This window comes from Conger conger, chromosome 5, assembly GCF_963514075.1.
Source record: "Conger conger chromosome 5, fConCon1.1, whole genome shotgun sequence".
Taxonomy (NCBI): domain Eukaryota; kingdom Metazoa; phylum Chordata; class Actinopteri; order Anguilliformes; family Congridae; genus Conger; species Conger conger.
The window spans coordinates 1,917,505-1,935,004 of record NC_083764.1 but is presented as its reverse complement, the minus strand read 5'-3'; the positions used below and the strand labels follow the sequence as shown (position 1 = coordinate 1,935,004).

The window sequence follows — 17,500 nt, the reverse complement described above, 5'->3', positions numbered from 1 at the left end:
TTCATTTATTTATTCAGCACAAACCCAAACATTCCCACTGAACACTGGCTGCAGCACGCTGCTAAGGAAACGATGCCTTTCAAATTCAGACAGGCCCTAATGTTTCACCATAACATGGGCTCCTACACACACACACACACGCACTCTCACACGAACACAAACGCACACACACACTCGCTCACATACTCTCTCACACACACACACACACACTCACTCACATACTCACTCTCACACACACACACACACACACACTCACACACGCACTCACACACAAACACTCACACACTCACACACGCACACACACACACTCACTCACATACTCACTCTCACACGAACACAAACGCACACACACACACACACAAACACTCACTCACATACTCACACACGCACACACACACACTCACTCACATACTCACTCTCACACGAACACAAACGCACACACACACACACACACAAACACTCACTCACATACTCACACACGCACACACACACACTCACTCACATACTCACTCTCACACGAACACAAACGCACACACACACTCACTCACATACTCACACACACACACTCACTCACATACTCACTCTCACAAGCACACACACACACACTCGCTCACATACTCTCTCTCACACGCACACACACACACACACTCGCTCACATACTCACACACACACACACACACACACACACACATACACACTCACTCACATACTCACACACACACACACACTCACTCACACACTCACTCACATACTCACACACGCACACACACACTCACTCACATACTCACTCTCACAAGCACACACACACACACTCGCTCACATACTCTCTCACACACACACACTCACTCTCACACCCACATACTCTCTCACACACACACACTCACTCACTCTCACACCCACCCACACACACACACACACACTCACTCTCACACCCACCCACACACACACACACACTCGCTCACATACTCACACACGCACACAAACACACACACGCACACACACATACACACTCACTCACATACTCACACACACACACACACACTCACTCACACACTCATAATTCAGGTGTCATATTTAACAAAACTAGAGACCAGTGGAAGGGGACAAAGCACCCTGAAACAGGCCTGTGTCCGGAGATTTGCAGGTTCCAATCCCAGCTGGGAGCCTGTGGCACAGCTGTGGTCAAAACAGGCACTGTGTTTGATTGGCGGCAGCTGTGGAGGATGAGGACTGTGACGTGGGGAGAGCGGGTGACCCATGGTCGTAACGCGGGCGACGCACGGTTAGCTTTTAGCCTCACTGCGTCTTTATGTCAATGACTCCACTGGGTCTCAGAGGTGCACTGTATGACAGCTGGGTGCACAAGCAGAGCACATTAGATGACATTACAGTCATTCACCTGACGCTTTTTATCCAAAACAACCTACAGTTAATTTGACTAAGCAGGGGCCAATCCCCCCTGGAGCAGTGTGGGGTTAAGGGTCTTGCTCAAGGGCCCAACAGCTGCACTGATCTTACTGTGGCTACACCAGGGCATGGGTTCCATTCTGGGAAGAAGCTGCCATCACACTAATACTGCCATCACACGCTAATACTGCCATCACACGCTAATACTGCCATCACATGCTAATACTGCCATCACACTAATACTGCCATCACACTAATGCTGCACCACACTAATACTGCCATCACACGCTAATACTGCCATCACACGCTAATACTGCCATCACACTAATGCTGCACCACACTAATACTGCCATCACACTAATACTGCCATCACGGTAATACTGCCATCACGCTAATGCTGCCATCACACGCTAATACTGCCATCACACTAATACTGCCATCACACGCTAATACTGCCATCACGCTAATGCTGCCATCACACTAATGCTGCACCACACTAATACTGCCATCACACTAATACTGCCATCACACGCTAATACTGCCATCACGCTAATGCTGCCATGACACTAATACTGCCATCACACTAATACTGTCATCACACTAATACTGCCATCACACGCTAATACTGCCATCACGCTAATGCTGCCATCACACGCTAATACTGCCATCACACTAATACTGCCATCACACGCTAATACTGCCATCACGCTAATGCTGCCATCACACTAATGCTGCACCACACTAATACTGCCATCACACTAATACTGCCATCACACGCTAATACTGCCATCACGCTAATGCTGCCATCACACTAATACTGCCATCACACTAATACTGTCATCACACTAATACTGCCATCACACGCTAATACTGCCATCACGCTAATGCTGCCATCACACGCTAATTCTGCCATCACACTAATACTGCACCACACTAATACTGCCATCACACGCTAATACTGCCATCACACTAATGCTGCCATCACACGCTAATACTGCCATCACACTAATACTGCCATCACACTAATACTGCCATCACACTAATACTGCCATCACACGCTAATACTGCACCACACTAATACTGCCATCACACGCTAATACTGCCATCACACTAATGCTGCCATCACACTAATACTGCCATCACACGCTAATACTGCCATCACACTAATACTGCCATCACACTAATACTGCCATCACACGCTAATACTGCCATCACACTAATACTGCCATCACACGCTAATACTGCCATCACGCTAATGCTGCCATCACACGCTAATACTGCCATCACACTAATGCTGCCATCACACACTAATACTGCCATCACACTAATACTGCCATCACACTAATACTGCCATCACACGCTAATACTGCCATCACGCTAATGCTGCCATCACACGCTAATACTGTCATCACACTAATACTGCCATCACACGCTAATACTGCCATCACGCTAATGCTGCCATCACACGCTAATACTGTCATCACACTAATACTGCACCACACTAATACTGCCGTCACACGCTAATACTGCCATCACACGCTAATACTGCCATCACACGCTAATACTGCCATCACACTAATACTGTCATCACACTAATACTGCCATCACACTAATACTGCACCACACTAATACTGCCATCACACGCTAATACTGCCATCACACGCTAATACTGCCATCACACTAATGCTGCACCACACTAATACTGCCGTCACACACTAATACTGCCATCACACTAATGCTGCCATCACACGCTAATACTGCCATCACACTAATACTGCCGTCACACTAATACTGCCATCACACGCTAATGTTGCCATCACACGCTAATACTGCCATCACACGCTAATACTGCCATCACGCTAATATTGCCATCACACTAATGCTGCCATCATGCTAATGCTGACAAATGTACTGACACAAACACAAACAAAATAATGTTTAAAACCTAACCATGGGCGTATGCAGGGGCGGTACAAACATACTGACACAAACACAAACAGAGCAATGTCTAAAACAAATAAGAGCTGAACAGGAACTGCACTTACCAGTTCAACATGAACTCTGGCCAGGCATCTCTTTCCCTGGGGAGCAGAGAGGAAGGATGAGTGATCCACACAACCGGCCTCTGAGAGGCAGAGAAAGCAACAGCCAATAACACAAGGCCCCCGCTCCCCCCACGGCCAATGAGAACAGGGCACACATTTCAGCAGCCAATCAGATGCAGCAGCGATCACACGGCACAGTCGTCCCTCTGTGCGACAGCCCCATGAGAATCTCTCTTATAACACAATTACGGAAAAACCAAACCCCTGCAGATTATTATTATTACTTATTATTATTATTTTGATTATTACTATTCTTATTACCCACAATACCCCCCGATAATGCTGAGTGGCAGTCAGCAAAACAGACAGCCATAGTGCCCCTATTTCACAGCCCAGAAAACGCCCCGGATTTCATTTACACAGTTAAAGGTGGGAGTGCACAGTACAATGCTGGGATCAGCAACTCATGGTCCTTATCCCTGGTTTAGCAGGTGGTCCCGGGGATAGGTGTCATGTCACTCAGACACATCCAGGGGGCGCTGTGGAACACAACTTGCTCCTGAAGATCCCTGCTGGTGCAGGAGACTCATATGGGAACAGCACTCACACTGACTCACAGTCAAACACATTGTGACACAATCAGTCTCACACACACACACAGTCACATCCTCAACATGTGGAAAAAGAAGAAACACACACAATTCTGGCAGGAGAAAGTTGTTTGCTACTTTATGTTCTAACCCCTATGGTGTTTTGTTTTCATAATATCTCAGTCACTGATTCAGGCCAATGCACCCACAGACGGAGGGACACACACACACACACACACACACACATACAGACATACATATACACATACATACACACACACAAAAGGCTCACTGTGGAACCAGACAGGATAAAACGTCCTTAAAATTCCTGCCTGTCCTCCCTCCACAGAAAGGCGACTGTTTGTGGGAAACAAGTCTAAAAACACACATGTGATTGGGTGTACTCTGTGATTGGGTATACTCTGTGATTACGTGCGTGTATGTGTGTGTGTGTGTGTGTGTGTGTGTGTGTATGTGTGAGTGTGTGTCTGAGTGTGAGTATGTGTCCGAGTGTGAGTGTATATGTGTGTGAGTGTGTGTCTGAGAGTGAGTGTATGTGTGTGTGAGTGTGTGTGTGTGAGTGTGTGTCTGAGTGTGAGTGTATGTGTGTGTGTGTGTGTGTCTGAGTATGTGTCTGAGTGTGAGTGTATGTGTGCATGTATGTAGGATGTGACAAGGTTTTCTGCATTGCAGAAGCAATTATGTTTTATAAAAAAAAGTCCTGTAGTTGCCAAAACCTGTGGGTGGTTTGAAAACAGATTGAGATTTTCTATCCAACAGAAACAGGCAGGTTGGAGAGACAGACGCAGAAACTGCAGCGATGCCAAGGACGAAGGACAACAAAGCTGGGCTATTTTTGTGAATGAAAGAACCGGTCCCTAATATCTCCCTGAAAAATCCTCCCACACAACCGTGTGTGCGACATGAATACCAATTGCACAAGAGGCTGTATGCGCAGAACCCTAAACCAAGACCGAACCGTTAACCTCTCCTCTCCTACCTCCGCACACAGACACCGTCGCTCTGGGTCGCGCCGCCCGGCTGATGGCCAAGCAAGCAAGCAACAGAGCGCATCCGACAATAAACTGAGCCGGCTTCTTTGAAATAACGGCAACATAACCGTAAATACCGGCCTCAGTGTTGCTCATCGTATACCAGTGGCTAGACAAACGGCGCACTCCTCGTTTTAGAACTCGGTTATAAAAGCCCGCCGACTTCCCTCGACACTTCCACTTCTGATAACACGCGCGCGAGAAGCTCATATTACTTACTCATTATTCATAAATGCGGCTGAATATTTGCTCTGGCCGAAAGTGCATGCATAGCAACAGCGCTCATATCTAAGCTTCAAAGCGGCTACCTGTAGTGCGCTAAGGCTCTGACCTTGTCAGCCAAATTATTTTCAGCAAAACGTATTTCCCCTTTGAACAAAGCATCACAGCTTCTACATTAAAAAAGTCCTGTGCGAAAAAAACTGCACGGTTTTAAAAACAGAACCATCGCGAATAACCCTCTTCCTCAAAAAAGAACCGCACTCACCTGAACACCGATAGCGCCCAGACAATGGAGTTACAGGATATCGCAGGTTAAAATGTCTCGCACGCGTTCACCTGTGCCTCCGTTCACCTGCGTCTGGCACACCGTGGGTCCCCGGGATTCTCATCAAACGCAAGCGGCGCGGTTTCAGCCCACACGGACCGATGTTCGGGAGAACAACCATCAAATGTAGTTAGCCTAAGTGCCAAATTATACAAAAATGTTCCTGCTGCAGTCACACGGGCGCACACACTTACACACAAACAAGCACATAATCTAAGTGTCCGTCTCCATTATCAGAAATGAGTCACCAACGGTAGTTATTGTTGCGACGTAAACACAGTAGTAGCTATCTAAATACATCCAAATGTAGAGAGCAAGTTTTTTGCTTCTTTTCTGAATATAATTTATGATTCCATGTCTGTGTTTGAATTAATGAATTAAAATTTTAGCCTACTTGCGGTTTAACATTTCACATAATGTTTGCCACAATAGCTTTAAAACATGATATTCTGCAGACACTCTGCTAGTTTATCATTAACGAATGGCCTGCATTATTAAAGAGCAAAAGGGCAAACCAGCTGTTGAAATGAAGCACGTTTTGTGACCGTTATTTCACAACAGTCATGTCTCGGCAGACTTGGTAGCTTGTTGTCTGGATTAACTGTCAGTTAGGCAGTTACGTTAACGTTAGAGACACGTCAACTAACCGGTTACCGTTAACCACACGTCGTTAGCAACGTTAAACAATACAAGCTAGCCGGCTTACTTAGTCGAAGCAAAACATTAGCTTTCCAGCTAATGTTAGCAAACTACCGCTAGCCAGCCAGTCGAAAAAAAGGTTGGCTTGTTGTCCAGTTAACAGCAATTCGCGTTATTAAAACAAGACACTGTTCCTTAACGCAAACCAAACCGCGCAGGCATGCTATAGTGGCTGGCGACCCAGGTAGACTAGCTAGCGCATTAACCAGGCTTAACTTGCCAGCTAGCCCGTTGGACTTCTTGTATGCTAGCTGCCGTTAGCTAACGTTCATTGACTAACAGAAACACCCCCCATTTAACTCCCTGCCACCAACGGCTTTGGAGTTACCATTTGCTCACTCACTATGTGGATAGATAGCAGAAATGCACAGAACACGTTTCGGCTGTAACCGTTCCTCCCATTTTAAACGGACATCTCCGCTGTGTTAGTTGGTACATTTGGTTAGGATTTAGCTAACGTTACCTCCAAGATAGCGGTAATTCTCTCCATCCCAACAGACACAGCTGGGGATATCTGCATCCCACATTAACGTTAGCCAGCTACCCGTATAATTAATAAAACAACCGAAAGAAGAGCACTTTTTTTGTTCCTACCTCTGGCAGAGAAGTTAGCGAGCTAGTAGCCAGTCATTGCCACAGAAGTGCAACAAAATGCGCCCGGACAATATATTCCTATGAGTGTGGTTGAGGTGCGTCCCTCTGTCCACATCAGGGTCCCCTAGTTCAGCCCTGTATCCCTCGTACTCCCGGCTAGCACTAGCTGGCTAGTCCTCCTGCTAGCTGGCAGGCTGCATCGGCAATGTTGGTACTGTACACTGTACGTTATTCTTACCAAAACGGGGTTGCTCTCCTCCCTCCCGTTACATCGGTCGGTGTCTGATCGTGGGCGGATTAAATCCGGTGTGAAATGTTGGTGGGCAGTGACAGGGCCGGGGTTTTTATCTGGATTCCAGCTGATAGTTGGTGTCTTTCTCCCTCTCGGTCCCGCCCGCTGCACCCGTCTCGGTCTCCGTATCGCTGTCTCCGTGCCCCTCCGGCGAAGCGCGACTCGATCAGGGACCCCGCTGCGATCTAAAGAGGATACAGTGGCATTTTGCACGCCTGTGACCCGAATTCGTTTTAATGCATACAGGACACTGTGCACACAGTAGACCAGCTACAGCGTTTGCGTGTGCGCGCAAGAGTGCTGGCTGACCAGGGTTGCACTTTTTTTTTTGACGGATATTGTCTTCATTTTTTTTCAATTAAGTATAAATAGAACGCCATATGACTGTGACTTTTTCTCAGCACCAGCGCGTGTGTACTTTCAGAGTGAAAAAAACAAACATTTTAATATTATCTTAGTTTGGTATTCGGTAGCGTGTGTCTGTGCTATTAAAATATCACCTTAATGTGGAAGTGATCTTTTCATCATAAGGCAGTTGGCCTACTCATTTTTGAAAGAGACAAAGCATGTTGAGGACGACATTTGTATACAGTAACAGCAGGCAGCTTTTTGACGTTTATATTTTTGTAGAAAATATCAGCAGTCACGTGACCTTAGTAAGTAGTTCATAGCCAAACTAGGCTATTCAAATCTATATCAGTTTATAGCGACGAAGATAACAGTTGTAGTGGATGTAGTTTAAACATAGGCTTCAAACAGCTTGCGGTGACTGTATGTTCAAGATATCACCAGCTGGTGTATTAGCTACACACTGCTCTATACTACAGCTTGTTAAAGGCTGCTATTGACTTATAGAATGTAATACAATCAGGTGTGTATTTATGTGTAAACTAGGAAACTAGGAATAGACGTAGGCTACAACACTTCTGGTGTCAAATCCAGCTATGACCATTCTGAAATACCAGCTACCAGCTGTTTCAGAACATAGCTTCAGCTTCTTCTTTTCCAGCAGGGATCGTGGTGCGTTTAATTATTCCTAACCGTGGGATATATTGTACAACCAAGTGAGCCCTGTCCCCCATGATCACAGCTAAAGATTAAGGACCATTAGTGCTAACACGGTGGCGATCTTTGTATGGCAACAAGTAATAGGAAAAAAGGAAAAGAAAACGCACAATCTTATAGCCTACATTTAAAGCTCTTTGTGTGTATTGTTTAAGAGGACAGCTTTAACGGGCCGTGTAAGACTGTCAGTGTGTTTATTCTGCCTTTGTGCACAAATGCATTCGCAGTATGACCAGATTGAACATCTGGGCACGACAGGAGAGCGAATGAGCTCATAATCCAGACGGTTGTAAATTTGACTCCTTCCCGGGGCATTGATACCCTGCTTAATCTGACGGCCTGATGCCGCGCATCTCGCTGTGGAATGGAATTATGAAATTCTCCCGTTGTGTGTGTGTGTGTGTGTGTTCGCGCGCGCAATATCCAGTGCAATTTCAGGTGCAATAATGCAATGTCAAATATTATAAATATCTAAAAAGCATATGGTTCCAATAGGAACCCTGTGATTCCATAGAAGAACCCTATTTAGTTCAAGGGTTCTTTTTTTTTGGAAAAATTATTCCTTGTCTGGGAGTTTTCACTTCACACCTATGATTGATGGTTCCATGAAGAACTGAAAAGGGTTCCCCTATGGAATCAAGTAAAAAAAAAACCCTAAGACTGTGCAACACAGTGTAGTGTTAGGTATTATCATTTAACATACGGAAATGTAACGTAACAGAAGGTTTAACTCTGGCCTGTTGATTCAGTAAACCTTTCAGTGCCAGATTAACGCAGAGGAACATCTTGAGCCGAATGGAGCTCCTCAGCATGCCATTTCAGAAAGCAGCGTGAGGTCTACATTGTGTTCATTCACACATATTTCATATTCATATTCTCTGACTCATTCCTATGGTGTCTGTTCTTCTCTAAACCGGTTTGTTTATGCATCGTGAAATGTAGACACACGCCCACTCTTTACTCCCAGTGTGGAAATGTCTGCGTATTATTATTTTTAGCTTGCTTGTAAAATCAAAATAAACAAGGACCAGTTCGGCATTAAAACATGAAACTCTGTACAATATTGAGGTAACCTCCATATAACATGTCATCATGTAATATATAAGACATACGTATAGGCTATTTTTACAGCCCACTATTCCTGGAAGAATTCCCAGGCAGTGCTGGAGGGCATCGCAGCATTGCTCCTCTATGGGTAGTGAACCTGCAGCCCCATTGTATCAACTATTCTGGAGGTGAACAGCCCTTTTGATGTCACAGCGTTATTCTAGAGGTGAAAGGCCTTTGTGATGTCACAGCGTTATTCTGGAGGTGAAAGGCCTTTGTGATGTCATAGTCTTATTCTGGAGTTGAAAGGCCTTTGTGATGTAACAGCGTTATTCTGGAGGTGAAAGGCCTTTGTGATGTCACAGCGTTATTCTGGAGGTGAAAGGCCTTTGTGATGTCACAGTCTTATTCTGGAGGTGAAAGGCCTTTGTGATGTCACAGTGCATTGTGGAGGTGAAAGCCTTTTCCTTTGATATCACAGTGCTATTCTGGAACTCAAAGGTCACACCCGTGCTCTCTGAGTGTGGAGTAAATATTGACAGTAGGGTCGTTTCATAATTAATTGAAAATCATTTGACCTGACCTGCACTGTGGCGCATTAACTCAGGAGAACTGCAGAGGGGGTGGAGCTGAGTGAGACAGGCAAGTGTACAATTTATCTGCAGAGATGTATCTGTTTTTGCAAAGACTTGGTTTATAATATTTTATGTTGAACACAAATGTCATTTTGTGGATATATTATAGAGGGTGGAGTGGGCATTACCCAAGTTTATTGGACAATAAATTAAATAAAATATAACCCTAACATTTGAGTATGAGTACAATTCCAGCTCTAGGCACTAATCCAATAGTTAACTTCCAAATAAGAACTGTAAGAATACTGTGATGGGCATGTTTATAAGGCCGTTGGATTAGGTATAAACATGGAATGACTCTTTTGATCTGCTTTGATATTAATACTGTTTGAATTAAAGTACATAATTTAGCAGGTGTTTAGAAGTGCATGCTCTGTCACAGAGTGATGGGGGGATTCCTGCAGCTCACATTCTCTGTGTATCCCTGCAAATCTCTGTTCCTCTGCATACCAGAACACACGTCACCTGGTCCTATTAAGGCAAGATACATCTGAAAATACTCTCCGTGAGCACTTTGTTTGGTATTTATTAGACTTATTGGTCTTCTGCTGCTGTAGCCTATCCACTTATAGTAATGATGCGTTGTGTGTTCAGAGATGCTCCTCTGCATACCACTGTTGTAATGTGTGGTTATTTGCATTACTGTCACCTTCCTGTCACACACACAGTTTATGCAGCAGGGAGTCTGTGAAATCTGTGTTTATAAACCATACGGAGCAGAAGATGCGTTATAGCACTGTAGGTCTTGTCCTTTCCACATCCTGTTTAAACACTGCTAATTCTGCCCTGCGTCTGTGGGGCCCTGTGGGGCCCTCCCCTCGTTAGCCTCGTTATATAAACTCAATCCGGTTAAATAATAAAACGGTCCTGCAGATCTCTCTCACCTGCCCTGATAAATCAGGAAACGGATCCTCTCTCACAGGAACTCTTTTTATCCTCTCTCACAGGAACTCTTTTTATCCTCTCTCACAGGAACTCTTTTTACCCTCTCTCACAGGAACTCTTTTTATCCTCTCTCACAGGAACTCTTTTTATCCTCTCTCACAGGAACTCTTTTCATCCTCTCTCACAGGAACTCTTTTTACCCTCTCTCACAGGAACTCTTTTTATCCTCTCTCACAGGAACTCTTTTTATCCTCTCTCACAGGAACTCTTTTTATCCTCTCTCACAGGAACTCTTTTTATCCTCTCTCACAGGAGCTCTTTTTATCCTCTCTCACAGGAACTCTTTTTATCCTCTCTCACAGGAACTCTTTTCATCCTCTCTCACAGGAACTCTTTTTATCCTCTCTCACAGGAACTCTTTTTATCCTCTCACAGGAGCTTTTTTTATCCTCTCTCACAGGAACTCTTTTTATCCTCTCTCACAGGAACTCTTTTTATCCTCTCTCACAGGAACTCTTTTTAGCCTCTCTCACAGGAACTCTTTTTAGCCTCTCTCACAGGAACTCTTTTTAGCCTCTCTCACAGGAACTCTTTTTACCACCGAGCACAGGAGACCAGCTGTAGCACCTCAGGAGCCCAGCGCTCCGAGCCCAAGATGTTTGGACGTCCAGCGGAGATACGAACGGAGCGCTGCCTTCTAAATCCCAGGAAATTCCCCGGAATACACGAGGGGAGGAGCCAGCTTCAATTCTGCCCCGAGTGCGGAACAAACACACCACCCTCGGGCAGAAGCCTCCTGGAACCGTATGGAGTGGTTCTGTGTGTTCCACTGCAGAACCGTATTGAGTAGTCATTAGTGGTAAAACTCAGTTTAGTCCAGGGCTAAGCTTAATCTTTGTCCACAAAACCAGCCCATAATGTATGTGTACATTTATACAAAAACACAAGCACGCACACACACACACACACACACACACACGTTATTTGGACAGGATTAACGGTCAATGGATAAATAAGGGCAGTGGCCTTTAATGGGTCTGGCACACTGCAAGCCAACACCAAACCCACAATCTCACCGCCTGTGAACGTCAGCTCTCAAGCCACAGGGCGCTGCAGTCCCAACTCTGACTCAAACATTCAACAGATGTAGTGTGAATTCAGCAGATAAATTTGTTGTTCCTCCAAGCAAATAGCTCAAATATTTTGTACTTAGAGATAAGCATGGCAAAAAGGATCACATACACTGCTCTCTTTAACAATACCTCCAAACTGTCCAGCAATCAGACACAAATCTGCACACCCCCCCCCAATCTGTGTCCCTCAGGAAACCATCACTGTTTCCTCCTGTTAAAACTCTCAGCTACACTGAGCTGAGTTTCTCACACAGATCCTGTTTTATCACACGCACTATGAAATATTTCTGCTGGAAAACAGGTTATATTGCTGTAAGGTCTCGCTGCACTAATCTGAAATGTAGGTTTGAAGTGCCTGGGCGCATCTCCTTTCCTGGGATATGAATCATAAATGTTTGGCGGGAATCGGTCCCTTATGAAGTGTGTAAAGAGGGAAGTGGGGGGAGGGGGGGGTGTTGAACAGGGCTCTGGAGCGAGGGGGGGGGGGGGGGGGGGGCTCTGGAGCGCTGCCCTGGCCCCCGCAGACGGAGAGATTGCACTCTAATGAAAACGGGGAGAAAGCTGGGTTTGGGCCGGCGTGGTTTCATTACACCCTGCCACCCCCCGCCACCCGCCCCTGCCCCCCACACCGAGCAGCAGATGGAGTGGAGAGATCTTCCGGGAGGTTCTGGAGAGAGAGGAGGGGGTGCGGATTACATAACCTTCAGCCACGATATTAAACTAGGGCTCACCTCCACACACACGGCTCGGGAGAAAGGTAATTAGCCCAGTCCTCCCCCCTACAGCATCTCTCAGTGAGGGAAAAGATCAGGAAATGTTCTCTCTCTCTCCTTCCCTCAGTTCAATTCAAAATGCTTCATTGGCAAATGAATTCACTTGTATTGCCACAGCTTGGATGAACAACACAAAAAAAAAAAAAAAGACATTAAATAAGACACAATAATAATCTCTCTCCCTTTCTGTGACTCTGCACTAGAGAAGATACTAACAGTAGGTCCATGTACTGAATGTAGTTTTTTGGGGTGGTTTGAGTAGACCCAGAAATAGGTCTTCATGCTGTAATGTCTACCGCATTTTTACCACTCTGTGCCATACTACAGTTCCCATGGTGCACAGCAGAAGGATAATTGCAGCAGAATTCCCATACTGCTGATGTGTCAATCATATGTGAGGGTCGTGTCCTTGAGTCCTCTGTGGGGAGAATGGGGGGGCAGGGGAGGAGTAATTTTATCTTTATTAATTTTATCTTTATTAATCTGCGATGCCCTTACATGATGGGAGTCACACAGCTCACATTTCTACAGACTACCCACACGCAGAACCGCTGGATACGTTCTACAGACTACCCACACGCAGAACCGCTGGATACGTTCTACAGACTACCCACACGCAGAACCGCTGGATACGTTCTACAGACTACCCACACGCAGAACCGCTGGATACGTTCTACAGACTACCCACACGCAGAACCGCTGGATACGTTCTACAGACTACCCACACGCAGAACCGCTGGATACGTTCTACAGACTACCCACACGCAGAACCGCTGGATACGTTCTACAGACTACCCACACGCAGAACCGCTGGATACGTTCTACAGACTACCCACACGCAGAACCGCTGGATACGTTCTACAGACTACCCACACGCAGAACCGCTGGATACGTTCTACAGACTACCCACACGCAGAACCGCTGGATACGTTCTACAGACTACCCACACGCAGAACCGCTGGATACGTTCTACAGACTACCCACACGCAGAACCGCTGGATACGTTCTACAGACTACCCACACGCAGAACCGCTGGATATGTTCTACAGACTACCCACACGCAGAACCACTGGATACGTTCTACAGACTACCCACACGCAGAACCGCTGGATACGTTCTACAGACTACCCACATGCAGAACCGCTGGATACGTTCTACAGACTACCCACACGCAGAACCACTGGATACGTTCTACAGACTACCCACACGCAGAACCGCTGGATACGTTCTACAGACTACCCACACGCAGAACCGCTGGATACGTTCTACAGACTACCCACACGCAGAACCGCTGGATACGTTCTACAGACTACCCACATGCAGAACCGCTGGATACGTTCTACAGACTACCCACACGCAGAACCGCTGGATACGTTCTACAGACTACCCACACGCAGAACCGCTGGATACGTTCTACAGACTACCCACACGCAGAACCGCTGGATACGTTCTACAGACTACCCACACGCAGAACCACTGGATACGTTCTACAGACTACCCACACGCAGAACCGCTGGATACGTTCTACAGACTACCCACACGCAGAACCACTGGATACGTTCTACAGACTACCCACATGCAGAACCGCTGGATACGTTCTACAGACTACCCACACGCAGAACCGCTGGATACGTTCTACAGACTACCCACACGCAGAACCGCTGGATACGTTCTACAGACTACCCACACGCAGAACCACTGGATACGTTCTACAGACTACCCACATGCAGAACCGCTGGATACGTTCTACAGACTACCCACACGCAGAACCGCTGGATATGTTCTACAGACTACCCACACGCAGAACCGCTGGATACGTTCTACAGACTACCCACATGCAGAACCGCTGGATATGTTCTACAGACTACCCACACGCAGAACCGCTGGATATGTTCTACAGACTACCCACATGCAGAACCGCTGGATACATTCTACAGACTACCCACACGCAGAACCACTGGATATGGTTCTGCAGTGGAACACACATATTATACGTGATTGTATCAAATAGAACCTGCACTAGCCGTAATCTTGTTGCCAGGTCGCTTGTGTTACACAAGGACCCCCGTCTACATCAGGCAACAACAGAACATTCATGAACGTTGTGCATTTTCACTGGAGCAACGCTCCGTAGCCGGACTGTAAACTGCCTTTACACCAAACCCACAATCTCACAGCTCTGACATCATGGGTGCTACAGTCCCAGCTCACTCAAACATTCAACAGCTGAACTGTGAATTCAGCTGATAAACGTCTCTAATTCCTCCAGCAAAGCTAAAATAATTTTGTACTTAGAAATAAGCCTGCCAAAAAGGGCACAGTACTGAATATACATCACGTACACTGAATATACATCACGTACACTGCTCTCTTTTACAATGTCTCCAAACTGTCCAGCAATCAGACACAAATCTGCATTTCTTCAGCACAACTCCCCTCTTTAGATCAGTGTCCCTCAGGAAACCATCAGCGTTTCCTCCTGTTAAACCCCTCAGCTCACACAGAGATGAGCTCCTCACACAGAGATGAGTCCCTCACACAGAGATGAGTCCCTCACACAGAGATGAGTTCCTCACACAGAGATGAGCTCCTCACACAGAGATGAGCTCCTCACACAGAGATGAGTCCCTCACACAGAGATGAGCTCCTCACACAGAGATGAGCTCCTCACACAGAGATGAGTTCCTCACACAGAGATGAGTCCCTCACACAGAGCCGGCTCTAACGCCAATCAGAACTGCTGGATCCAGTGCCATGGCGATCAGGTCTGTGACGCGGACTTGCAAGGAAAGGCCCTTTCCTCAGGGACAGGCCTGCCACCTGGATGAATGGGATAAACTGATCCCAGATCAGTCATCCATACTCAGATGCTTTACGAACAGGGACTCTGATTCTCAGGCCAAGAAGCACCACTTTAACCTTCAGCAAGTAGAACAACTGCCACACAGGAATATTACAAAACATTTTTAATATATTTCAATATATTTTATGCTGATCCTCGTCAAATATAGTATTTAAACATATATGAAAAGTGCCCATTTTTTGATATATTGCATTTATTCTCATACATTATGGAATATATTGCAAAATTACCTGGGGCACTTTAGTAAGCGGACCATGGTTATCCTTTACCTGGTGGACAGGAACTCACTGTGTGACCAACAGGAACTCACACTGTGAAAACAGGAACTCACTGTGTGACCAACAGGAACTCACACTGTGACAACAGGAACTCACTGTGTGACCAACATGAACTCACTCTGATCAACATAAACTGGGTGTCTCGGTGGCGCAGCCTGCAGAGCACTGACCGCATGCTCATTGTCAGCCGCGACGTCAACGGTTCGAATCCGACCGTCTGACAATTTGTCGCATGTCTTTCCCTCTCTCTCGCCCCCATTCTTCCTGTCTCTATATACTGTCCAATAAAGCTGAAAAAGGCCTAAAAAATATCTTTAAAAAAACAAAACATAAACTCAATCTGCGATAGCAGGAACTCACTCCATGACCAACAGGAACTCACTCTGACCAACATGAACTCACTGTGCGACAACAGGAACTCACTCTGACCAACAGGAACTCACTTTGGCCAACATGAACTCATTCTGCAACAACAGGGACTTATGGTGCGTTCCATTTGTACTGGGAAGTCGGAAATTCCGACTTCCCAGTCGGACATTTCAACTGGAACGCCCCCTGAGGTGGGATTTCCGACTGGGAAAGTCGGAAGGACCGAGTAACCCCGAGTTAGAAATCCAAGATGGCTGCTCCGTGCGTAAACGGTAAGTGAAATCTCTCGTAATGTATTATTTAGCACTTCTGTTTTGTTTTTGTGTAATTAAATAAGTGGTATACATAGTACTGTCCAACGTCTATCTGTGGACATGTTACTACGGTGTTTGTATGTATAGAATACCGTGTAATGTGGTGTTTTCAACTGGTATTGCTAACAATGGCTACAACAATAGCAACAATAGCACTGGAGGCGTCCATCTTGGTTATCCGAGTTGTTTACTGGAATGCGGTCAACTCGGGTGTGACGTCATTCCCAGCTCCGACTTCCGACTTCCGAGGTAAATGGAACACGCCATAACTCCGTGACCAACATGAACTCACTCTGTGACAACAGGAACTCACTGTGTGACCAACAGGAACTCACTCCATGACCAACATGAACTCACTCCGTGACCAACATGAACTCACTGTGTGACCAACAGGAACTCATTCTGCGACAACAGGAACTCACTGTGTGACCAACAGGAACTCATTTTGCAACAACAGGAATTCACTCCGTGACCAACAGGAACTCACTCTGTGACCAACAGGAACTCACTGTGTGACCAACAGGAACTCATTCTGCAACAACAGGAACTCACTCCGTGACCAACATAAACTCACTCTGCGACAACAGGAACTCACTGTGTGACCAACAGGAACTCACTCTGACCAACATTAACTCACTCTGACCAACATTAACTCACTCTGTGACAACAGGAACTCACTCTGACCAACAGGAACTCACGTTGGCCAACATGAACTCATTCTGCAACAACAGGAACTCACTGTGTGACCAACAGAAACTCACTCCGTGACCAACATTAACTCACTGTGTGACAACAGGAACTCACTCTGACCAACAGGAACTCACTTTGGCCAACATGAACTCATTCTGCAACAACAGGAACTCACTCCATGACCAACAGGAACTCACTCTATCACCAACAGGAACTCACTCT

General features: G+C 46.1%; 1 long non-coding RNA gene across 1 annotated transcript in view; it reads right to left on the bottom strand.

The window, feature by feature from the left end:
- LOC133127985 (uncharacterized) overlaps positions 1 to 7,336 on the bottom strand; it is a 35,943-nt gene extending 28,607 nt beyond the window's left edge. Inside the window, exons 1-2 of the long non-coding RNA XR_009708694.1 lie at positions 7,173 to 7,336; positions 3,453 to 3,488 (exon numbers count right to left, since the gene is read on the bottom strand). This is a non-coding gene — a long non-coding RNA (uncharacterized LOC133127985). The remainder of the gene's footprint in view (positions 1 to 3,452; positions 3,489 to 7,172) is intronic.
- Positions 7,337 to 17,500: the final 10,164 nt, after the last annotated feature.